Source organism: Tenrec ecaudatus, chromosome 2 (assembly GCF_050624435.1).
Source record: "Tenrec ecaudatus isolate mTenEca1 chromosome 2, mTenEca1.hap1, whole genome shotgun sequence".
In the NCBI taxonomy this organism is placed as follows: domain Eukaryota; kingdom Metazoa; phylum Chordata; class Mammalia; order Afrosoricida; family Tenrecidae; genus Tenrec; species Tenrec ecaudatus.
In genome coordinates, this window is record NC_134531.1 from 221,372,823 (window position 1) to 221,398,985 (window position 26,163).

The 26,163-nt window shown below is 45.5% G+C and overlaps 1 long non-coding RNA gene across 1 annotated transcript in view; it reads right to left on the reverse strand.

Annotated features, from left to right (window-relative positions):
* Positions 1-940: 940 nt before the first annotated feature.
* Positions 941-26,163, reverse strand: part of LOC142439749 (uncharacterized) — a 128,951-nt gene continuing 103,728 nt past the window's right edge. Inside the window, exon 3 of the long non-coding RNA XR_012782873.1 lies at positions 941-1,726. This is a non-coding gene — a long non-coding RNA (uncharacterized LOC142439749). The remainder of the gene's footprint in view (positions 1,727-26,163) is intronic.

Consider the following 26,163-nt stretch of genomic DNA (forward strand, 5'->3'; position numbering starts at 1 on the left):
GAATTCCTCTTAATACTCATGCAGCACATGCAATGATGCCAAATTCAGGAAGATCACAGCCCAGTGGGTGGAAAGTCCTGTGGATTCAATGGCAGTGGATGGATCTCCAGGGCTCTGGTTGCCATCAGTGTGGCTCTCTGTGGCTTATCAACAGAAATGTGAAACAGAGCGAGAGAGCTCCCAGACTCCTCATGAGAAGGCCAGGCCCAAATGGAAGTGTCATCAGGCTGTGGCCTGATTGACAAGCTAGACTCCTCCCCTTCATTCAATATACCCAAGTTGACACAAGATTATGTAACTATCATGTACATTTAAAATCGTTTATAACTTTTTCATTAATAAAGCGATTTAAACATTTAACTATATTCTGACTTACTCTAGAGACTAAGAAAATTTGACAAAATGTCATCATACAAGTTTAAGTAGAACCTGCATAGAGACTAAGAGACATTCATTTGGACAGAACATGGGGTGCTGCTTGGTTTAAAGTCAGAAAAGCCGTGCGTTTGGGTTGTATCATCTTGTCACATTATCAAGCTGCATGCTGAGCAAATCGTTTGAGAAGCTGAACGATAGGAGGTCCAGCAAGGCCTCAGGGTTGGAGGAAGACTCATTTAGCCACTTGCACACGTTACAGCCTTGCTTACTGTAAGTGAAGAGGACTTTTTAAAAAAAATCATTTTATTGGGGCTCATACAACTCTTATCACAATCCATACATACATCCATTGTGTAAAGCACATTTGCACATTCATTGCCCTCATCGTTCTCAAAACATTTGCTCTCCACTTAAGCCCCTGACATCAGCTCCTCATTATCCCCCCTCCCTCATGAACCCTTGATAATTTATAAATTATTATTTGTCATATCTTACTGTCCAATGTCTCCCTTCACCCACTTTTCTGTTGTCCATCCCCCAGGAAAGAGGTTATATGTAGATCCTTGTAATCGGTTCCCCCTTTGCCACCCCCACCCCAGTCTCCCTCCTCCCTCCTGGTATCGCCACTCGCATCACTGGTCCTGAAGGGACCATATGTCCTGGATTCCCTGTGTTTCCAGCTCCTATCTGTACCAGTGTACACCCTCCAGTCTAGCCAGATTTGCAAGGTAGAATTGGGATCACGATAGGGGGGTGGGCTGGGGATAGGAAGTATTTAAGAGAAGAGGACTTCAAGTACTGACTACAACTCCATGAAGTTCAAAGACTATATAACCTTCTATAAGGGTTATGTGTCAACAAAAATTCTGAAAACTAGACCAACAGCATAAGCGAAGGTAAGATTTACGTAAGTTATCTAAGATTTCATTTACATGGTTCATAAGCAGTGCCCATGGAAGTCGTGATCAAGGACTCAAGGGGCACATTTCCTTGAGCAAATCTGATGCAAACGGTGTCTTTAAAGTTCTGAAAAGAAGCAGATGTCTTTGAGTGCTAAGGTGTGCCTGACCCAAGCCATGATCATTGCACTGACCTCATATGCATACAAAAGTTGGACAAAGCATAGGAAGTCTAGAGAAAAAGTGATACCTTTGAATTATGATGTTGGTAACGAATATTGAACATACCACTAACTTCCAGGTGAACATATAAAACAGCTTTGAAGAAGTACAGCTAGAATGCTCCTTAGAACCCAAGCTGGTAAGATTTCATCTTACTATATTTTGGGCATATTATCAGAAGAGACCAGGATCTGGAGAAGGGCGTCATGCTTGGTAAAGCAGAAGATCTGGGGGGAAAAAACAAACAGGAAGACCGTCAGAAGATCGTTTGCTATAGTGGCTTCAATAATGCTTCAAACATAGGAACAATCACAAGGATGACATAGGACCCAGTCGTGTTTCATTCTGTTGGAGAGAGGATCTCTCTATAAATCAGAACCAACTCGGTCCCACCTAACAACAACATTCTTTTGTTCACCAAGTAGTTGAGTGGCTATGATATCCTGTCCACTCTGCTCAGTGTAGGACACAGAAGGAAATACAACCTGGGACACGTCTTACATCGTGTAGATAGCACACTGTTGTTGTTGTTGTTGTTGTTGTTAGGTGTCATTGAGTCAGCTCTGACCTGCAGCCACTCTGTGCACTGCAGAACGAAACACTGCCCGGCCCGGTGCCATTCTCACAATTGTTCCCATGCTTGAGCCCATACTTGCAGCTGTGGAGTCAATCCATCTCATTGAGATCTTCCCCTTTTTCCTACTCCTCTGCTTTACCACGCATGATGTCCTTCTGCAGGGACTGGTCGCTCCTGATAACATGTCCAAGGTATGTAAGATTAAGTCTCAACTATCCTTGCCTCTAATTAGCACTCTGGCTGTACTTCTTCCAAGACAGATCTGTTTGTCCTTTTAGTAGGCCATGGTATTTTCAATATTCTTCTCCAGCACCACAATTCAAATGCCTCGATTCTTCTTCAGCCTTCCTTATTCAATGTCCAACTTTCACATGCATAGGAAATGGCTGAAAAATCTCAGGGCTTGGGTCAGGTGCACCTTAGTACTCAAAGTAACATCCTTGCTTTTTATACTCTAAAGAGGTATTGCAAAGGTTAATGCGTTTAGTGCATAGGCACTACAAAGGTCAATGTGCAAAGGTCAATGCACTTAGTGCATAGGTAGTGCTTAAAGTGCTTAGTTGCGATATAAGTTCACGCAGAGGTGCCTCAGAAGAAAGGCCTGCCATCGACTTCCAAAAACTCAGCCACTGGAAACTCTGTGGAGCACAGTTCTTCTCTGACATGCATGGCCATCAGGAATGAGGACCAACTCAATGACAACTGGGTTTGTTTTTAGTTTGGAGAGGGGTTTTAAATAAGGGACCACACATCCCTTCTCCAAGAGGTTCTCATTTTGTACTCAGGGGACCATGAATTTGATTGGAGGAAAGAGTACAATAGTCTTCATTAACCCCTAACCCTAGAGACCGTGCATTTGTTCTCCAATGCCATCGTTTTTTATAGTTTTTCAGCTTTATATAATCGAGTCATACTGCGTGCAGAACTTTCGAAATTGGCTTCTTCCACTCAGGAGAATGCCTTTGCAATCCACCCAGGTTGCTGAGTGTGTCAGTAGTTCATCTCTTTGTATTGCTGAGTGTGGTTGTTACATAATCTGTTGCCAATTTGAGACTATTAAGAGTAAAGGGGTGGAGTTTAGCCTGTCAATCAGGTCACAGCTTGATGACCTCATTTGGAGGCGCTAAGGAGATAAATAGCTCACTGGAGGTGGGACACACATTCACTCCCTGTGAGCCATTCCTGTTGACAAGCCACATGGAGTTGTGCTGATGGCAGCCAGAGTCCTGGAGCTGGACGAGCCACGTGGAGGCCCACACCAGCGCTGAGATGCTTCCACTGCCATGGATCCACAAGACTTTCCACCCACTGGCCTGTGATCTTCCTGCATTCGACATCATTACATGTGTTCCGTGAGTCTGAAGAATCATTTATAGATTGGTATCAGACATACAGGCTAATATTGGACTTATGGACTAGATCTGGACTGGAATGTTTTCTCAGTATTTCTCTTATATATAAGGTTCTTTCTTATACATGTACCCGTGCCCATGAATTTGTTTCTCTAGTCAACCCAGACTAACCCACGGAGTTGAGTAGTTTTCCATCGCTCGCCTGTTCACCTACTGGAGAACACTGACTTGCTTCCAGCTATCGTTGGTTATGAATAAAGCAACTGTAAACATCCATGCACAGGGTTGTGTGTGAACTCAAGGTTTCAATTCACTTGGGTTAATGCCAAGGAGTGGGATGACGAGGTCATATGTTAAGTGTGTGTTTAACTTTAATTTAAAAAGAGCCAAGTGATTTTCCCAAGTAGCTGTACAATGCCACACTCTCCCTAGCAGTATAGGAGAGTTCCTGGTCATAGGGGTTTTCATTTGTATTTTCTGATGCACAATGACGTTGACAGCGGGCTCATGTGCCATCTGCCTATTCACTTTGCTCAAGTGTCTGTTCAAGTCTTTTGAGCACGTTTAATATTACAATATTGTCTTCTCTTTCGTTGTTACTAGTTGTCACCGAGACCATTCGGACTCATGGCGGCCCCGTGTGGGCAGAGCAGAGCTGCTCCCTAAGCTTCTCAAGCCTGTGATCTTTGGGAAGTGCGCCACCCATCCTAGCTTCCAAGTGACCTCTTCGTGGGTTCAAATTGCCGGCCTTACAGCTACTGGTAGAGCAATTAACCATGTGCACCAGCCAGCGACTTCTGTCCTCAAAACCCTTGTTTGTTACATCACGTGCTTCCTTGATACCGATTTCTGGGCCTTCTCTAGGTGTTCTGGCCTTTGTCCAATGTATAACTCCTAAAAATTGCCCCTCATCTGCAGTTTGTCCTTTCATTCTCCTTATCACACTGTCTTCTGAAGAACAGAAGATGTTAATTCTTATGGAATCCAATTTATCAAACTTGTTCTTGAAACTAGCTCCCATGTCACAAAAGAATGTAAGTCAGGTCCAATGTCCCTTTTGCTTCTTACAGAACCTCTCAGACTAGTGTTTAGATCTTGTGGGTAAGGAATCTGGAGAATTATTTAAGGCACTGGCCCTTCTCTTTCTCTCTTTTATTAGTTTGATTTAAAATGTTTTATGTATTTATTTTTACCCTTTTATTTATGGAATATAATACACACAAAGAAAAACATACTATATGTACTTGCACCGACCATCAATCAAAAGAGTGACAGGATCCCATGCATGTAGTTCTTTCTCCTCCTCCTCCTCTTCCTCCTTCTCCATCTTTTCCGTCTCCATGTTCTCCTTCTTCTTCCTCTCCTCTTCCTCCCCCTTCTTTCCTTTTCCTCATTGTCCCTCCCGTCCTGAGCTAGTTAAGGTTTACTGTGCCAACCTGGTTGATAAACACATGTGCGATTAATTGAAGCTAAATGGCTTGTTGAGTCTCGCCTTTCTAGTTCTGAGGTTTCTTGCTCTCTGATGGTGGGACCAGGGTGCAGCTGCCTTAGCCAGTTCCGTGCTTCAGCTAGCAAGGCTCACTTCCTTCAAGACATCCCTGAGGAGAAGCCACATGGACCTACCCCGATGTAGCCCTGGGTGCTAGAGACCCCTGGGTGTGGAGACCCCTGCCAGCACTGAGATGTTTACACGCTCACTGAATCAGCTTTCCTCCTGCCGTCGGCCTCAGTGCATGTGTTTTGTGAGATGGAGGACTTTATTGATTGGTGCTGGACTTATGGGCTTGGACAGTACTGGGTTGGGATGCTTTCTGAATGTACACTTACCCTTGGTATAAAACTTTCTCTTATGTACATATGAGTTTCTATAGCTTTGTTTCTCTAGTTTACCCAGACTAACACACTTCCTCTTTAGTCCCCCTCCCGTCCTCTTTACAGTCACCCCTACCTCGTCCCACCAACACTCTTGGCCACAACAGTCTTCAAAGTTTTCTCCTTCGGTGTGAAAACTCTCGCCCCTATTTTTGTTTTTTCTTTATAACAACGGTGTCATCGGATATTTATTTTTGTGAGAGCAATTCATTTGGGTGAGCATGATGCCTTCAAATTTTGTCCGTGTCATGAGATGTTTTGCAAACCCATCATTGTTTTTTAAGGATGCACACTATTCCATAATCAAGCAGTAGCCAAGGGATCAGAGGATGCATTGCACTGGGCAAATCTGCTGCACGAGATCTCCTTAAGCAGCGTTCTCAACCTGTGGGTTGTAGCCCCTTTGGGGGTCGAATGACCCTTTCACAGGGGTCGCCCGATTCATAACAGTAGCAACATGACAGTTATGTAGTAGCAATGAAAATAATTTTGTGGTTGGGGGGTCACCACAACATGAGGAATTGTATTAAAGGGCCGCAGCATTAGGAAGGCTGAGAACCACTGCATTAAAGGGTTGAAAGATAAGAATGCTGCTTGGAGGACTAAGGGGAGTCTGAGCCAAGCCATGGTGTTTGCAGCCATCTCAGAAGCATGTGAAAGTTGGACATTGAATAAGGAAAACCAAAGAAGGACTGATGCCTTTGAATAATAGTGCTGGTAAAGAATGCTGGAAGTACTATGGACTGCCAAGAGAACAAACACATCTGTCTTTGAAGAAGTACACCAGAATGCTCCTTAGAAGCAAAGATGATGAGACTTTGTCTCACGTAGTTTGAAAATGCTGTCAAGAAAGACTAGTCCCCGGAGAGTGCTTGGTAAAATGGAGGCGCAGTGTAAGAGAGGGAGACCCTCAACACGATGGATTGATGCTGGCTGCCACAACAATGAATTCGAATATAAGGACATTTGTGAGAATGGTGCAGGAGAGGAGTGTGCCTTTCTGTTCGGTGTGGGGTCACTATACATTAGAACTGACTCCACAGCACCTGGCTGGTTCTTCCATATTGCAGCATTGTTCAGCTAGCTGCTGTAACCCCGGGACACAGCGGCACTGGCATTTGCTGATTGTTCTTTCTTGAGCAAATGGAGATTTTCCTGACCCTTCACATGTGTGAGTACATCTGACTTGTACCTTGGACATGCGATGACTGTACAACCGAGCTCGTCTAAATCCTACGGAGAATGTGCATGTTTCTGTTCGAGCAGCTGCCTTCCTGCTGTAACGAAAGTATCACAGGCTGGTGTTTTTAAAGAATAGAAAAAAAAATTTCCCCACAAGTCAGGAGACGAGCGGCCCAAATTCAGACACAGACTCTGGGAGAAGGCCCTCTCCCTATCAGCTCTGGGGAAGGATCTTTGTCTCTTTCAACTTCTGTTCCTCAGTTCCCTGGTGATCTCCACGTGGCATCTGCTATCTCCCCCCTTCCATCCTTGCCTGTCTCTGTACCTATCCTTCTCTGATGTGGACTCGTCATAATAAAGAAAACCCTAGTCCCTAATGGGGTTTTCTCCACAGGCATCAAACCCACTGCCATCGAGTCCACTCTGACCCATAACAACCCTATAGAGAGTTTTCAAGGCAAACCGACAGTCTTGTCTTTCTCCGGTGGACGGAGCAGCTGGTGGGGTTGAGTGATTGACTTTGCTGTTTACCTGGCAGTTGCCACCAGGGCTCCTAATTCCTTATGGGACCAGTTAGCTTCATCGTCCTCCCACTGAGCAGCAAGTGGACTTGAATCACCAAACTTGCATTTAGCAGCCCAATGTTTACTGGACGGACCCGTCAGGGCGCGGGCTAAGGATTTATAACACATGTTTGTGAAGATCACAATTCAATTCATAACAGAAGGGAATCGTCCTGGTGAAGTTCAGGTCAGAAGTACCAACCCCAAGGTCATGCCCTGCACATAATGCCCTGGGTGCATAGTACCCAGCCGCCAGTCTGGGACCTGGGAGGCGGTCTAGTTTGTCATTCAGCACACAAAGTCTACAGCATGCTGCTTAAAGTCAGGTCCCAACTTGTCCATCTCAGGGCTGAGCCCAGAAGTTCACAGACAGTTTTATGGGATTGTTTTCTCTCGTTCTGCTTTCTCTCTGGGACTTTCCAATTCCCAGGAGCTTAACATTTTGGTTCTCTGGCCATGAGACTGGGCTTTATTTAGCCTGCTCTGCCATGTATTTCCCACAGTTGCCCTTGTCCTTTCAAACTACCCACTTGTGGTATTTCTTTTACACAGCACTCAGTAACCCAGACAACCTCACAGCAGTCACTTGCAAAGGAGCTATGTGTATGCACTCAGCAGGAGCAGCGAGGATCTTTGGAAAGCCTTAGAGAGCACCCAGGCCAGTCTGGGATCAGGGAAGCTGCTCCGCAGGCAGGTGCAGGGAAAGGGAAAGGCATGTCCGCAAGCCAGAATGGATCTAGAACATGGCCAGGGCGCTGCAGCAAGTAGTCCAGACGGGCCAGGATACGGAATTCTAGTGGCTCTTGAGATCCCAGCACATGCACAGAAGATAATCACACTGTATTAGTAGATAGTGCTGGTGAACTATTAAATTCAAAGAAACTCTCATTCCACTGGAAGCTGCCATATTGATAAGACTCATTCATTTTATGAACTTGGCCACAAACCCTGTTGTGTATGCATTAGCACATACTACTGGATGCGGTGACAGCCTTTGGGGCCATCAAGCTGGTGCTGACTCGTAAGGATCCCATCTCTGTACCAAAGAACAAATCACTGCCTGGTCATGCGCCATCTTCACAGTCACTGCCATGTTGGAGTCCACCGTTGCAGCTACTATGTCAACGCATCTTGCTCCTTTTTGATGACCCTCTACTTTACCAAACATGATGCCCTTCTCCAGGGACTGGTCCCTCCTGACGACACGACGAGGTACATGGGATGAAGTCCCACCATCCTAGCAGTCTGGCTGTACTTCTTCTGAGACAGATTTGTCTGTTCTTCTGGCCCCCCACGAAAAAGCTATTGGTTCTGACTCATAGTGACCCTGCAGAACAGGCTAGCACAGCTCCATTAGGCTTCCAAGGCGGTACATCTTTAAAGAAACAGACTGCCACATCTTCCTGTAGCAGAGGGGCTGACAGATTCAGACGGCCAACCTTTTGATTATCAACCAAGTTTTTAACTCTGCAGCAGCAGGGCTCCTGATTCTCCCGGCAGTCCGTGGTACAGTCAATGTTCCGGGTAGACTAGAGAAACCAATCCATGGACACACATATGTGTATCAGAAAGAGATTTGTATATAAGAGGAGTTGAACATTGAGAAAACATCCCAACCCAGTCTAATCCAAGGCCATAAGTCTGATATTATCCCATATGTCTGAAACCAATCTATAAAGTCCTCTTCAGACTCACGAAACACATGCAATGAAGTCAAATGTAGGACAATCATAAGCCTGTAAGTAGAAAATCTTTGGGTTCAATGGCTTGTAAGCATCTCAGTGCTGGCAGGGTATCTCTGTGGTTTCTCCAGCTTCCGAGGTCTGGCTGCCTCCAAGTGACTTGTCTTTTGCAATGTCTTCCAGGAAGTAGCAGAGAGAGAGAGAGAGAGGTGTCTTCCGCCTCCAAAGAGGAAGTACCAGATTTCCCAGAATTCTCAAGAGAAGGCCATGCCCACAGAAGTCTCATTGGCTATCTCCAGATCGACAGCCTAGACTCCACCCCTACACGCTTAATCCTTAAATTGACACCAGATTAGGTGACTACCACATGTACCAGCATGATAATCCGAATGCCTCAATTTTCCTTTGGACTTCCTTATTCAGTGTCATGCATTCGCATGCTCCTGAGGCAACTGAACATACCCTGGCATGGGTCAACTGCACCTTCATCCTCAAAAGAACATATTTGCTTTTTGACATGTCAAAGGAGTCTTTTGCAGCAGATTTGCCCTGTGCAATATCATTTGAATTCCTGACTGCTGCTTCCATGGGTGTTGACTGTGGATCCAAGAGAGAGAAAAAATCCTCGACAACTTCCATGTCTTATGCTCAGGTGGAACCTGTACGATGCTTGTAAGATGTTGTCCATCGGCCGGGCTATGAGGATTCTTGTGTCCTGTGTGTTAAAGTGTGACCTACATTGAAGGCGGCGGTGTTTGCTCTTCATCAGAAGTACCTCAAGTCCTTTTCCCATTCCACAGGAGTGACTGTGTCACGGCGTACCATCACATGTTTAAAAAATAAATTAATTTAAAAAATGAAAAACCTTCCTCAAATCTCTAGTCTTCTTCATGTAGTCAGCTTCTTGGATTTTTTTACTCGGCATACAGATTAAATAAGGATTATGAGTATTATATATTATTATAACCCTGACGCACAACTTTCCTGATTTTAAACCTTGCAGTATCTCCTTGTTCTGTTTGAATGACTGCCTCTTAGTCTGTGTACAGGTCCCACATGAGCACAATTAAGTGCTTAGAATTCCTATTATTTGCAGTGTTGTCCATAGTTTGTTATAATCCTACATACAAATGCTTTCACTTAGTCAATACATACAAGTAAATAACTTTCTGGTATTGTTTGCTTTCAGCCATAATCCATCTGACATCATCAATAATTTCCTGCATTCTATCTTCTCTTCTGAATTCTCAGCTCAAATTTCTTGCAATCCCCTGTCTATATACTGCTGCAACTATTTTTTAATTATCTCCCATAAAATTTTACTTGCACATGATACTAATAACCCTGCATGATAATTTCCTCATATCATTGGAATCTTCTTTGGAATGAGCACGACTGTGGATCTCTTCCAGATGACTAGCTGAGAGCTGTCTTCCAAGTTTCTTAGCATAGGCAGGTGAGTGCTTCCTCATTGCACCTGTGAGTGGAAACATCTGAAGTGATAGTCCACATGTTCCCAGGGCTTCGGTTTTTACCAGTTCACTTCAGTGTAGCTTGGATTGCTGTCTGCTTCTTGGTCATATGCTACCTCCTAAAATGGTTGAACATCAACCAATTGTTTTGGGTACAGTGACCCTGAGTCTACCTTCCATTTTCTTTCGTTGCTTCCTATATGTTGTCATTAAGTGTCATCCAGCCAGTTCCAACCCTGTGCACAACTGATGGAAACACTACTCAGTCCTGCCCGTCCTCACAATCGTTTCTGTGCTTGAGACCATGTTTGCAGCCACAGTGTCAATCCATATCAGCAAGGGTCTTCCTCTCTTTTGCTGCCCCTCTACTTTGCCAAGCATGATAGCCTTCTCCAGGGACTGGTCTTTCCTGACCAAGTACATGAGACAAAGCCTCACCATCCTTGCCTCTACGGAGCGCTCTGGCTGTACTTCTCCCAAGACAGAATCGTTTGTCCTTTTAGCAGTCCATCAGACTGTCAATACTCTTCTCCAGCACCACAATTCAAATGCATCAATTCTTCTTGGATCTTCCTTTATGCAATGTTCAATTTGCATAGCATGTGAAGCAATGGAAAATACCGTGACTTGACTCAGGTGCACTTTAATCCTCAAGTACCATCCTTGCTCTTCAGTACTCTAAGGAAGTCTGGTGCAGCAGATTTACCCAGTGCAACACGTCTTTTGGTCTCTTGACTACTGTTTCCATGAGCACTGATTGTGGATCCACGCAAGGCACAGACTCCTTCCTACATAGAATCCTTCAATAGTACAATCACAGCTTGGACTTTTTCTTCAGTTCTTTCAGCTTAAGAAATTCTGAGGGTGTTCATCCCTTTTGATGTTCTTACTCTGGTTCTTTGCAGATTTCATTACACTTGTAATACTTTACTTGACCTTCTCAAGCCACACTTTGAAATCTGTCTAGCCCCTTTGCTTCATCATTTTTCTATTTTTTTTTTTTGAGGTACTCTGCATTTAAGAGCAAGCTTTAGAGTCTCTTCTTGGTTCTTGTTTTTCTTTCTTTCCTATCTTTTAAATAATCTTTGTTTTCTTCATACATGATATCTTGGATGTCATCCCACAACTCATCTGGTCTTTGGTCATTAATGTTTAATGTGTTACATCTGTTCTTCAGATGGCCTCTAAGCTCAGGTGGGAAATATTCAAGATAGTACTGTGGGTCTCATGGGCTTGTTTTCATTTTCTCCAGTTTCTTCAAGTTCGACTTACGTGTTAGTGATCGATGATCCTTCCTGCAGTTAGCCCCTGGTCTTGTTCTTCTTCATGATACTGAGCTTTTCCATCATCTCTTCCTACAGATGGAATTAATTGTATTTCTGTGTATTTTATCTGGTGAGGTCCTCAGTATTGTCACCATTTGTGTTGTTTAAAAAAATATTTTTGCAATGAAATAGTTGTTGACTTTGCAATAATCTGTCTTATGTTCTCTGGTGGTGTTTCTTTTACCAAAGTCTTATTTTCCAATTGCTGAACCTCCCCATTCATTTCTACTTTCACGTCCCAATCACCAGTAATTATCACTGCCTCTTGATTACATGCTTGATTCATGTCAAACTGTTGAAACTGGTTTTAAAAAAGTCTTCCATTTCTTTTTCTTTGGTATTCATGGTTGAATAATAGTTGTATTAACTGGTCTTTCTTGTAGGTATATAAATACTAATCTAGGATCAATGTTGAAATGTCATTTTTTATGATGAACATGACATCATTCCTCTTGAACTTGTCACTGCTGGCATATTAGACCATATGATCTTCCAATTCAAATGGACCAATACCCTGTCCATGTAAATGTCCGTAATGTCTAGGATGTCAGTCATTAAGCACTCCGTTTCATTGTGACACCTTCCAGCTTTCCTACACTCATCCTTCATGCAGCTCATGCTCCGGTTACTAGCAGATGCTTGCAGCTATTTCTGCTCATTTGAGTGGTCCCACATCAGTAAATGGGAAGTCCGAAAGCCTTACTCCATCTGTGTCATTAAAGTCAGCTTTGTTTCAGGAGGCAGCCCCTCCCCAGTCACATGTAGAGCGCTTTTCAGCTACCAGCACTCTATCTCGCAATATTCTGGGGCTATTCCTAAGGCTTTTACCGTTTTTATAAGTAGATTGATAGGTCTTCTTTCCTAATTTGTCTTAGTCTGAAAGCTCCACTGAAATCTGTCAACTATGAGTGACTCTGTTGGTATTCAAAATAGTGGTGTCATGGATTCCAACCCTACAGTAGCATTGAAACCTCTACCTTATGACAAATTGGCAGGAAAGTGGTGAGCTGAGTATCTACCAAAACCTGTTGGGTCAAACATCAACCTCATCCTGGTCCTAGGATAATATATATCTGAGGAGACCACCTAGGGACAAATAACAATACTCAGAGTATCAGGGTGACAAGCGAGAGTGGCAAGCTTATAAACAGAGCACACAGAAAGAAGAGAGGTGCTTCCTGAACATAACCAAGAGAGTCGAGCCAAGTTCAAGGACTATTCAACCACTGGGGTGGAAGGGGTGCTCTAGAATTAATGTGGTGATGAATGTACAATTCTCCTTGATATGCTTGAACGATTGAACTACTGAATTGTGTGATATGTAAATCATGTGCCAATAAAACTGTTGGGGGGGAAAAAGACTATTCATAATGCTATTTCCTTGAGAAACTGGATTCATCCTGAGGCTCTGTGAGAGTGATAAATGCCATTTGGGGGCCAGCCTGCGAGTCTGGAGCTGCCCTTTTACCATCAAGGTATTTTAAATCTTGTCGCTTTCTGGGTCGTTGCCATCCTCAGACGACTATCACAGAAAGTGTACCAGTGACTAGCCATTCCTCAATCTTGAACTTCTTCTTGATGGCAAAAGTAAGCAAGCTGAAGGCCACGGGTAATATCTACTAAAGTGTGAGCAACAAATCACCATAATATCACAGTTTAACCAGCCTCTAGACAATGGCACAGATTGTGCTCACTGTCATTGGTGTCCTCAAGTTTGCCCTCAGTACGGAGATGGGAGCAGTGGTGCTTCAATGATAAAATTCATGCACGACATGAAGGAGACTCAACCTTTCCAAAAGTTTTAGTGACATAAAATTCACATACTGTACAATGGAATGGTCTGTGCAACCCTCACCACAAACAATTTCAGAGCATTTTCTTCAAGTTTTCACTCATGGTCATTCGTGCCCTGTGTCACACCAACCTCCCCTGCCATAACCCTAAGGAACTATTCATCCAGTTACTGTTTCTTTAGATTTACCTCTCCTGGATTTACTATAAAGAAAGTCACACCTAAAAAATCACCCCCAACAACAATAACAAAGTAAAATAGAAAACATCAGTCCTAAAGAAAGCAATCAAATGAAAACAAATTAAAAATGGGCCCATAGGAAAACAAATGATAAAATGCTAAACTCTAATCTAATTCTGTTTGCATTAGGAGCCCTGGTGGTGCAGTGGTTACCCCCTGGGCTGGTCACTGTGAGGTCAGAAGTTCAAAACCACCAGCTGCTCCACAGGAGAAGGATGAGTGTCTATTCCTATAAAGACTCACAAACCCACAGGAGCAGATAGTTCTACCCTTCCTATAGGGAGGATCTCCAAGAGTAAGAATTGACTAAATGGGAGTAGTTTGATTTTTTTAAATATTTGCATTAATTTACTTTCTGCTACTCTAGGTCTGACAACAAGGCCATTCACAAACCTGGTCAAGAGTCTGAGGGAATTCAGTGGAGGCTTACTCTCCATGGGGGGTTCTGTAAATGGATTTCGGGCTGTCACTGTCATCCACAGCCTTCTGCAAGCTGGGTGCTTAGAATTTAAGCTCTAATAAAATTCTCTCCTGTGATCCTGAATTTTATGATTTACAATCCTTGGATTACAAGGGCTTGGGTGCTTCTGCCATGTGGCCTTAGCTGACCCCTCCCTTATGTGACTACTTGTTTTAAGACGGGCTTTTAAGACCCCAAATGCTCTTCTTTCTGTTGGCCAGACACCGTCTGATCTCTAGATGACACTTTGCCACAGCACCCATGTCTTCAGCGAGCCCTTCAGGAAGGTACGTATTGAGCAGGGCCGCATCATAAGAACGGGGTGTCCCGAGGTGAGGGCTTTTACCTGAGGGGGAGCTCAAAATCCACACAGATATCTGTGAGGGAGGCCCCAGTTTGCTTCTGGACCGATTTACCTCCCATGCTTCCTTACCAATCTGTAATGAACACATTTACATTGCTTTTCACTACATCAAAGGTTCTGTTTTCTGGGTCTGGCTGGCATCTGTCTGTCTCCCAACCTCACCGCCCCTTCCCACAGAATCACAGCCTCTTTTCAAATTTCTAATCCCTGACAGGAATGAGTGCCTAGTTAAGTAACGTAAGCATGGGCTGACTTGTGATCTCTAATCTGCAGGGAACAATTTCACATGGGCTTCACATGTGAAAGGTTGCTTATTGGGTAACCTGCTCCTGGTGGCTATGCATCGGAGCAGACGGGAAGGCAACTGACACCAAACGTGGCCAGATTTGCCCGGCGCCGACTTTATTCTTGTCCCCGTCCGGGTTCTGAGGAGCCATGGTGGTGTAGTGGATATCTGTTAGGCTACTAACCCAAGGTCAGCAGTTTGGAACCACCAGCCACTCTGTGGGAAAACAATGGAGCTTTCTATTCCCGTCTGAGACACTCACGGGGCCAGTTGTACTCTCTCCTATGGGGCTGCTATGAGTCTGGATCGACGCAATGGAAGTGAGCTTGGTTTGATTGGGGCCTGCGTTCTCACAGCTGCAGGCCTGAGGAAAGGTGCTCAGTACCTGCATTATGTGTGGTCAGCCTGCAGCTCCCTCGTCTTAGCCGACGTCTCCAGCACCTTCCCAGCAACAGCTCTTTCATGGCGGCACGTCCAGAGGAAGCTGTAAGTCTAAGCCACCCTCCTTTGAAGGAGCATTCCAGTTGTTTTTCTTCTAAGACTTGCTGTTCTTTTCCGTGGGACGTCAATGACTGTGGGACTGAATTCCGTTCAGCTGCCCCCAAATAGATTAGCATTCTATTAGCTAAATGTGGGGGCTGTCCCTCAACTCTCGAAGACCGTGTATTGGTTTTCACTACCACCCTCCCCCTGTCTGCTCCCAAAATATCTGGGGGCAAAGTCACACCCAATCCAGTGATTTGCCAACTTTCATGTACCACATAATAACCTGCAGAGTTTTTTCCCAACACCTTCTGAGTTTCTGACTCGGGAGGTTTGGGGTGGGGCTAAGACATTTGTATTTCTGACAAGTTCCCCCATGATGCACTTTGGTCCCAGTATGGCACTTTGAGAACCAGGTTCTATGTGCAAGTATGATTGATATTGATGGTAGCTTTCAAAAAGGATTAGCGAGGAGGCAGTATGTGTCACAGAGGAAAACCACACCAGATGATAACGTAAGAAGAGGAAAGAGTCCATTACCAGGGGACCTGGGGCCGGCCCAACATGGCCCGTGAGTGACTGTCGATCCTCATTTTCCATTCCTGAATCTCTGTTAATGCACTTGTCAATTAATTGAAAGATTAGTGGATCCCATCTCCGAAGAAAGGCCTGGCAGTCGGCTGGAATTAATGTTAGAAAGTGCAGCCATTAAAGACTGTGTGGAGTACCGTTCTACACAGACACGCGCCGGGTCACCAGGAATGGGAAGGGTCCTACACAGACTGCAGGGCGGTGAGCCACGCTGAAGGCTGCTGCTGATGTAGAATGTGTGGTTGAGACGGATACTTTTTAAAAAAGTAATGAGACTTCTTATGCAGAGATATAAAAAGATCTCTCAAAAGAACCATCACATAATTAAAACAAGTTGAATTTCCAATTTTAAAATTCACTTGATGAAAGGTTAAAAGAATGGATCCTGCGGAAAGATAATTTTCTGCTGATCAAAGAGAGACACTATCTCAGAACATGGAACAGAACTTCAAAGAAATGAAAATCAAGAAGGAAAATACAAGAGCCAAAGAAAACAGGTTCAAGATTATTAGCTATTAGGAGAATACTGACTAATGATTATCGACTATTAGGAGCTCCAGAACAAAGGATAGTTGGGGGTGGGGAGCATGAGAAAAACAAATGGAAGAAAACTCTCCTTAAATGGAATTTTTGGACCAAGTTTTGGACCAGGAAGTAAAATCTAATATCCAACCAAACCACAGTAATAATAGTAATTTAAGGGGAAAAAGAATCATACCTGGCCATAATCTTGGGAAATTAACAAACTCTGATGGTGCTGCCCCATAAGCATTGGGCTTCCAGTTACAAGGGCTGCGGTTCAAATCCCCCAGTTGCTCTGAAGGAGAAAGTTGAGGCTGTCAGCTCTCATAAAGATTTATAGCTTTGGAAACTCACAGAAGTCTACTTGGTCCTATAGTGTTGCTGTGAGTCAGAACTGACTCGCTGGCAGTGAGTTCTGATGGGTTTGCTGGCAGTGGGTTTTGGTGATAGTCTATTAATGGACTCCTCGTGGTGCTGTGGGCTCAGGGTTAGGTTGGTGCAGCGTGAGTCCACCAGTGGCCCTTCGGGAGAAAAATGTGACGTCCTTGTGCCATAAAGACTTGCAGCCCCAGGCACCCTATGGGGCAGTTCTGTCTGTCCTTCAGGGTTGCCGTGAGACCAAACTGACAGGAGGGCAGAGAGTTGGTTTGGTTTGGTTTATAGTCTATTATATGCGCAATAACATTCTGAAGAAAGGTTAGAAATATTGTGAGAATTACCAAAATGTTTCACAGACACCAACTGAGCATGTGCCATTGGAAAAATGGTGCCAGTAGACTTGCTCGATAATGGGCAATGCAGCCCTTCCACTTGTAAAGCACGCAGTCTCTGTGAAGCTCCGTCAGTTGAGATATGCCCGTAGTTCTTCCAAAGAGCACAGCGCTGCAGGCAGACTTCTGCACTAAGTGAGCTCAATTATTGGTTGGTCTGAAGAAGACATCAGCAGATATTTGGGGTTTAAAGTTTAAAGGAAGAGCTATAACACGAACAGATATATGCACTCCTGTGTTCATTGCAGCATTGGGCACACTAGCAAGAAGTTGGAAACAGCCCAAATGCCCATCAGTAGAAGAATGGATATAGAAACATTCGCACATGCCCACAATGGAATACTATGCACCACTAAACAATGATAATGAAACCACGGGCCAGTTCATGAAAGGAATGGACATTATTCTGAGTGAAGTCAATCACAAAAGGACACATATTGTATGAGACCTCTACTATAAGGATAAAAACTAGGACAAAGGCTTTCGTATACATGGAAATCGACTTTGGAGGATGCCAAGGGAGGGAGCGCCAGGGTGGGAAGATGAGGCAACAGCCTAGAAGGCTGACAGACCGACTTAGGTGAAAGGGTGGGAAAAGAGCCATCCATAAAAGGGAGAAAAGAAGTCAGAGAGGCGGGTGAAATGGAATTTGATGGGGTGTTGAAGGGGAGTTTGAATTTCTGGATGCAGAGTTGATGGTCTGAAATGTAAATCCCCATCTAATTCATAATAGAAAGATTTATTTTTTTAAATTATCTCAGGGAAAATCTCTCTGGCCTCAATAGCTCCAAAGAATCTGGATTCCATGAGAACTTGAAATTCTGCTCCTGTTTTTCCTCCTTTTGATCCTATGGAATTTTGGTTATTATTGTTCTGAACCCCTTTCTTTAGCCAAGATCACCCCCACAAAAGGGCAGAGAAGGCCCTTGGGACTGGTAAAAACTAAGGCAAGCATATCGCTCCTGCTCTATTTTTAGGTAAATAACTCAAGAATATTCTAAGCTATGAAAACTCAAATCAGAAAGAGATACACAGGTGAACTTCCACTCCACAGTGTGGGTAAGGATGGTGAGGATGCTGTGCTTGCTGTTAGGTGCCATTGAGTCAGCTGACTCAGAACAGCCCTGTCTGCAACAGAACAAAGCAACGCCCAGCCCTCCCCATCCTCAAAGTGTTGTTGTGTCTGAGCCATTGCTTCAGTAATGGAGTCAGCCCATCTTGCTGAGGGTCTTCCTCTCTTTCACTGCCCTTCGACCAAGCATGGTGTCCTTCTCCAGGGACCAGTCTCTCCTGACCAAAGTAGGTGAGACAAAGTATCACCATGTTTGCTTCTAAGGAGTACTATGGCTCCAAGAGAGATGTGCCTGTTCTTTGGGTATTCAGAGGTACTTTCAATATGATTGCTCAGCACTATGATTCAAAGGCACAAATTCTTCTCTGGTCTTCCTTACTCAGTGCCCAACTTTGACATGCAAAGGAGGTGACTGAAAATACCATGGCATAGGTCAGGTGCACCTTAGTATTCAAAGTTACATCCTTGCTTTTCACCACTTTAAAGAGATCCTTCCAATCAACCCTAAGTGCCCCAGGCAGTGTCCAATAGACAACTGGGACAATGAAGAGCTCTCATGTACCAGACTGACCCGATGCAATGCATTGTTTGATCTCTTGACGGCTGCTTCCACTAGCTAGAAGAAATTCTCAACAAGGTCCACCTGCTATCCATTTATCATGATGCCAACCATCCAATAGAGAAGAATTTAAGACCAATCGCTTTCAATGAGACTCCCCAGCTGGCACAAACAGTTAAGCCCTGGACTATTTATTGACAAGGTGCTGGTTCACACCCACCTGGGGGCCCCTCCGAAGACAGGCCTGGCAATCCGCTTCTGAAAGGTCACAGCTTTGAAGACCCTGAGCGCAGAGCACAGTTTCACTCTGTACACGTGGGGTTACTGTGAGTCACAATCGACCTGCCAGCCAGTGGGAGCTCTCAATGAGACATGCAGGACTGCTTTATAATGATGAAAGGCACGTGTGTTCCCAAAGGAAAGAGAGCCATGAACCAGCATGCATTCCTTAATGACAGAGTTTCAACACAGCACAGCCTGTCAAAAACCAACGATGAAGCTGACAGATCAATCCTTGGAGAATTGTTTGACAATGCTATTTCAGAGTCAACAGATCAAGTTGTTAAACAAGAAGTGAGGATTTGCAGGAACTGAATAACAGAAAAACAAGCCGACTCTCATAGATTTACGAACTAAACGGGGACTAAACTTAAGAAGCAAATTCTCATCAAACACTGACTGATGATTTCACAAATTGGCCATGATTGGGTCACAAAGAACATCCTGGCCCTTGTGGACGGCAGAGATAATAAAGAAAAAAAGCCCCAGCTCCAAACACTTAGACATACTGATGAAACGAGAACACAATGGCTTTGTGGCATAACTTATCTCAAAATCACAGGAAGCCAGGAACAAAGGGGTAAGTGTCACACACACAGCAGGGAGCAGTCACTAGGTCCCATAAACAGTCCACGAGGGGCTGACGATGGGCCCGGATTCTGGCCTGGATCAGGAAGAGGTGCTCAGACTGCCGGGTCACATGTGGCTTGGGGCTGGAACACAATCACCCAGAGTCGCCTGATCCTGAGACTGGTAAGCTCCATCTCCAGCCAGGAAGAACTGCCTTGTGTCCAGCCCGAACCATGGCTGCCACTGAGCTGCCTCCAACTTCCTGCGTCTAGGAACCTTGGCGGCACAGTGGCTATGCGTTGGGTTGCTAACAGCAAGGTCAGCAGTTCAAAACTACCAACAAGAGAAAGATGAGGCTTTCTACCCACAAAAATAGTTGTCGTTCCAGAAACTACCAGAGGCAGTTGGACCCAGTCCTGTAGGGTGGCTAGGAGTTGGCTTCAATGATCAATGGCCATGCATTGGGTTTTTGGAGCCAGAGGAAAGTGGTGCTCCACAGGGCTTTCCATGCTGTGATCTTTCCATCAGCTGTGGGGAAAGCTGTTTGCTCCTTAGGCAAACGGGGCAGGACCACCACCTTCCATGTTCATGGCCCGTGGGAGAATGCTGATGGCTCAGCCATGGGAGCTGAGGAAGCAATGGCTGGCCTGTCTCTCCGCCTGAGCTAAGCGGACACTTGCCTCCCGGTCCCTGACTAAAGCTGCAGAAGGCAGCAGTCTGCAAACTCATCAGTTACTTCATGTCCCCAGCCTCATTCTCCCCTCTGTCTATGAACAATTTGCTTGATGTGTTAATGATTCTTTGTAAACCTTCCGATTGTGAACCGTCTCTCTGTGTAATCCTGTCAAAGGCTGCAGGGAACGTATTTAAGCCTGACCATAATAAGGACGGAGGCTCTGGAGTGTCTATCCTTCAGGGACTCATGCACTCCAACTCTGGTGATCCCTTTTCTGATCTATGCTTTTCAGTTGTAGATTGTGCCCTCTCGAACCCGCTCCTATTGTGAGATAGGGCTGAACCCAATATTATCCCACCATCAGCCCCGCTGGATTCCCGCAATCTACACTGGCGCTGTGCTGGGCTGTGGCCGTTGAGTCAGTTCTGACTCAGAGCGATGCTGCATGACACACTAGTGCTGCCCCCGGGGCGTTCCTCGGCTGTAGTCTTGACGGAAGGGCCAGATGGCCAGCTCTATTGTTCCTGGAGCCACCGCCAGGGGATTCAAACCACTGATCTTATGGTTCGCACTTTTACCATTGCTCCACCAAAGCTTCTTGGGACAAGTGTATTCGATAGCAATTGGAATGAATGAATAGATCCCTAAGTTCCTTCCTCTACCTGAACTCAGAGCCTTCTCCCCCACCTTCAGGATTGGGGCACAAGTACAAGACCACTGCTACCTAAATCATGCACTCGGTTCCCACAGAAGAGCAACAGAGAACGTCAAGTGGGCAAAACCTGTTTCTTTACTTCATAGAGCGAGTCAGAAAAACCCAGAGAAGCACCTCGGCTGGTTCTTCGCCCCCTTCCCTGCTCTGCCAGGCCCAGCTCAAGGGCACCCTGCAGATGAGCTGCTTCTGAAAACATCACCACAGCGCCGGCCTGCTGGTGGGCACCACAGCGTCCCCAAACTGGACGCAGGCCGCAGCGGGCTCAGGAACAAGGTCAGGCTTTAGAAACAAAAGAGTCAGGGGCACGTTTCCAAAGCAGTGCACTTTCTGGAACCACAGTTTCCTTGTCTGAAAGGAGGAACTAAGCATGCGTGTTATCCTGAGAATCGAATGAGATCTAAATATAGCAACTGTAATAAGCCGGGGGGAGGGAACAATTGCTGTCAAGTGGACTTTAACACATGATAACCCCACTGGGTTTTCAACGGCCGATTTTTCTTCAGAAGTCGATCATCAGACCTCTCTCCTAACGTCCCTCGGGAGGGGGGTGGGGTGGGGGGCGGCGCTGCCACCACTGACCTTTCCGTCGCAGCCCAATGTTTAGCTGTGTGCTACACTCGGGCGCCCCACTGTAACAAACAGCGGAGTGTTTTGGGTCAAATCAACTCAAACACAGGGAAGGTTTTTGGATTAAGATGGCAAACATGGTCCTTACTGGACTACTAACCTCGGAATCCTGGAGGCAGAGTGGCTGCTCCTGGGGCCGAGAACCGCAAGGTCAGCAATTCAAACCCACCAGCAAGCCTCTGTGAGAGAGATGGGGCTTTCTACTCCCATCGAGACAGACTCGGAAACTCACAGGGGCCATTCTACGCTGACCTATCGGGTCACTACGAGTCCCATTGGTGTGATGGCAGTGAGTAGACTGCTGGCCTTAGGGTTGGTTGGTGGTTCAAACCCATCCAGTGTGGGAAAAGCCTGATTATCTGCTTCAGGCAAGAAAAGCCTGTGGAGCCATCTTATTCTGTAACACGGGGCGGGGGGCAGGGGGCGGGAGGGGTCCACCATGAGTTGGAATTGTCCACGGCAACAGATTTTTATTATGACAATATAGGATCACTAAGTATCCATCCAAATCTGCCTTGGAAGAACTAAGAGCCAGAGGGCTCTTTGGAGACAAGGGTGGAGAGACTTGCCTCACATACTTTGGGCTTGTCAGGAGAGCCCAGTCCCCGAAGAAGGACATGCTGTTTGGTGAAGTGGAGGGGCGCGACCAAGAGGAAGCCCCGCGACGGGCTGAAACATCAGAGCAGTAAAGACGGCGCGGGAGCACGCTCCACACGGAGACGCTGAGTCAGAGCTCGCTCAGGGGTACCCAACAATGCCCAGCAGTAGACAGAGGGTCCTAGTTTTGAAGTGAAAATGAAGCAATGCTCCGATGGCTTCTTTTTATTATAACTGACAAACAAAAGAGGCATTCCTTGGAATGAAATAGACCGTCACCAGGCATGCCAGCCCCAGGTGAGGCGAAGTGTCTAGTGGCCTTTAAGGTAATGGCCATGTGACCACAGGAGCGCAGAATGTTCTGAGGGGAAAAGGCATGAGCCGGCTGCACCCTGCCTGGAAGTGTCGTCCTAGAGAGCTAGCCGAATGTCCCTGGTGGGTGGGCACAAATGGCTTTTCAGGTTGGTGGTTCCAGTCCCCTCAGAGGCACCTCAGAAGAAGGGCTGGAGATGCCCTTGTAAAGCATCAGCCACTGTGAACACAGCGCACAGTGATAGTCCTGATCCGCCTCAGGCTCTCACAAACCGACTCCATCCATCAGTTGACAGGCATGTTGGTTGTTTCTACTTTGGGGCTATTATAAATAAAGCTTTTCAATAAAGATACCTTTAAAAAATCATTTTATTGGGGACTCATACAACTGTTACCATAATCCATATATAACATCTGTTGTATCAAGCACATTTGTACATTTGTTGCCATCATCATTCTCAAAACATTTGGTTTCTACTTGAGCCCTTGGTATCAACAACTCATTTTCCCCTCCCTCCCTTTTCCCCCTCCCTCATGAACCCTTGATAATTTATAAATTATTATTATTATTATTTTGTCATATCTTACACTGTCCAACGTCTCCCTTCACCCACTTTTCTGTTGTCCGTCCCCCATAGAGGGGTTATATGGAGATCCTTGTAATCGGTTCCCCCTTTCTACCCCACCCTCCCTCACCCTCCACCACTCTCAGCACTGGTTCTGAAGGGATCATCTGTCCTGGATTCCCTGTTTCCAGTTCCTATATGTACCAGAGTAAGGACACCGTTTTTAATTTTTCTTTAGCCACCTCCCTAGCAATCGCTGGCTCGGATGGTAACTCCGTGCTTTACGTTGTCATTGTATTATCCCTTTGGAGGGATTTTGACACTTTCCCTGAAGTCACTGCGTCAGCTCAGATTCCCACGAGCGATACGTAAGGGTAGCAAACTCTCCGCATCTTGAGGATGCTTCAAAAGCAAACTGGTGAGCGTTGGAGGAGCCTGGTGCCAGAGTGCTTACAGGTTGGGCTGCTAAAACCACAGGCCAGCAGTTTGAAACCACCACCCACTGTGCAGAAGAAAACTTTACTCCTGTAAAGAAAGAGTTGCAGGCTCAGAAACCCACAAGGGCAGCTCCACCCTGTCCTACAGGGTTTCCATGGTCGGCATTGACTCAACGCCAGTGAGTCTGGCTTGTTTGTTTGTTTGTTTGTTTGTTTGTTTGTGGTGACCACTAGAACTCCAGGAAATGGGATCGTTAGTATTCCCACCCTTCTTTGCTAAAGATCTCCTTTCACTTGGTTTTGGTTTTAAACATTTTATTGAGGGCTCTGACAGCTCTTGTAACAAAGTACATACATTAATTGTATCAAGCACATCTGTACATATGTTGCCATCATTTTTGCCCAATTACTTTCTATTGAGTCCTTGGTGTCAGCTCCTTTTCAGCTCCCTTCCTCCTCCTACCCCCTCCATGGCCCCTTGATAGATTATGAATTATTATTATATTAATATCTTACACCAACTGCTGTCTCCATTCCCCTGCGGTTTCTGTTGTTCGTCCCCCTGGTGGGGGCGGGGGTGGGGTGGGGTTATGTGTCGATCATCGCAATCGGTTCCCGCTTCCTCCCCCCTTCCTCCCCTCCTCTTCCCACTTTCTTCCTGCCCTCCTGGTATTGCTACTCCCATTCCTGTCCCTGGATTCTGTGTGTCTTGAGCTCTTATGTCTTATCTGTACCTGGACATATGCTCCAGTCTAGCCCGCAGTGGATCTGCTTTCTTTTGTAAAGATCTCTCTCGTCTGTGAAAATTGACCTTGAAACCCCAGGGTCTGCTTAAAGTCTGGCCCCTAAGTTGTGAGCTTTCCAAACAAGCCATTCACCCTCAGCTGTGATCCCATGGCCTCCCCTCAAAATAAGGATAGACCCACACAACGTATTCAAGGACCTGGCTTGTCCACCATGGTAGAAAATACACTTAAGAAGTCTGGATTCACTGTAAGATTGATGTGGTACTGATTGTACAATACCTCTTGATACGATTGAATAATTGAACTACTGAATTGTCTGATATGTAAATTATGTGCCAATAAAACTGTTGGGGAGGGGCAAAAAAGAAATGTGGATTCAAACCGAAGTATTTAGAGCGTGAAACAAAACTTTAGACTCCCTGGGAGGTGCGAACAGCTAATGCACATGGCAGCTGACCAAAAGGGTGGAGATTGGGGTTCACCCACAAGTGCCTTGGAAGAAACGTCTGGTGATCTACTTCCAGAAAACCAATGATTGAAAACCATCGTTGAAAATCAATGAAATCAGTCTCTGAGAACCACTGTCCTCTGACCACGGGTTTAGAGGCAATGGTGGTTCCTCGCTCCGTAGAATTTTCAACTTTCATGTGACCTGTCAGTCAGCGGAGGCTTACTCGTCGCTATGACTACTAAGCAGGCTTCAGTGGAGCTTCTAGATGAAGACATACTGGCAAAACACCTCTGAAAAATCAGCCGTGGAAAAGCTAGGGAATCCCAATAGTCTGATCTGCAACGAATCTTGGGATGGTGCAGGTCCAGCAGCATTTCGCTCTGTTGTGCGTGCGTCCCCTTGAAGCAGAAGTCAAATCAGCGACAGCTAAAAACAGAAACAGCCCAACTTCCTATGGAATAATACACCTGGCCATTTCCAGTTCTGCTTGGGCAATTAAGGGACCTCCTGGAATTGAAGGGGAGGGGTTTCCCTTGTCATCTTTCCAGGTATAAGAGGAGTCCAAGTCCAGAAGAGAGGCAGAGACTGGGTGAAAGGTGACAACTCAAACCCCTTGAGTTAAGCACTGCGTTCAGCTGGTTTGGGTAGACCAAAGAGCTTAAGATGAAGGGCATGTTAAAAACGTCTTCCCAGTGTTTCCAGTTCCTATTTGTACCAGTGTACATCCTCTGGTCTAGCCAGACTTGCAAGGTAGAATTGGGATCATGATAGTTGGGGGAGGAAGCATTTAGGAACTAGAGGAAAGTTGTATGTTTCATCGTTGCTAGCCTGCACCCTGACTGGCTTGTCTCCTTCCCACAACCCTTCTGTAAACACAGGGAATCCAGGACAGATGATCCCCTAAGGACCAGTGGTGAGAGTGGCGATACCAGGAGGGTTGGGAACCGATAACAGAAAAGTGGGTGAAGGGAGACGTTGGGCAGTGTAAGATATGACAAAATAATAATAATTTTTAAATTATAAATTATCAAGGGTTCATGAGGGAAGGGGGAGCGGGGAGGGAGGGCGGAAAATGAGGAGCTGATATCAAGGGCTCAAGTAGGAAGCAAATGTTTTGAAAATGATGAGGCAACAAATGTACAAATGTGCTTGACACAATGGATGAATGCATGGATTGTAATAAGAGTTGTATGAGCCCCAATAAAATGATTTAATTAAAAAAAACAAAAAACCTCCTCCCCAGAAGCCCAAGCATCCCTTTTGTGCCCCCATTTGCACCTGGATAAGAGTGATTAAAACTCAAAAACAAAAACCTCGCTGCCAGCTAGTTGATGCTGACTTATAGAGACCCTCCAGGTCAGGGTAGAACCGCCCCTGTGGGTTTCTGAAACTGTAACCCTTGATGGGAGTAGAAAGCCTCACCTTTCTCCTGCAAAGAGACTGGTGGTCTCAAACTGGTGACCTGGTGGTTAGCAGTTCAACTCATAACCTCGACACCACCAAGGCTCCTTCAAGAACCATCAA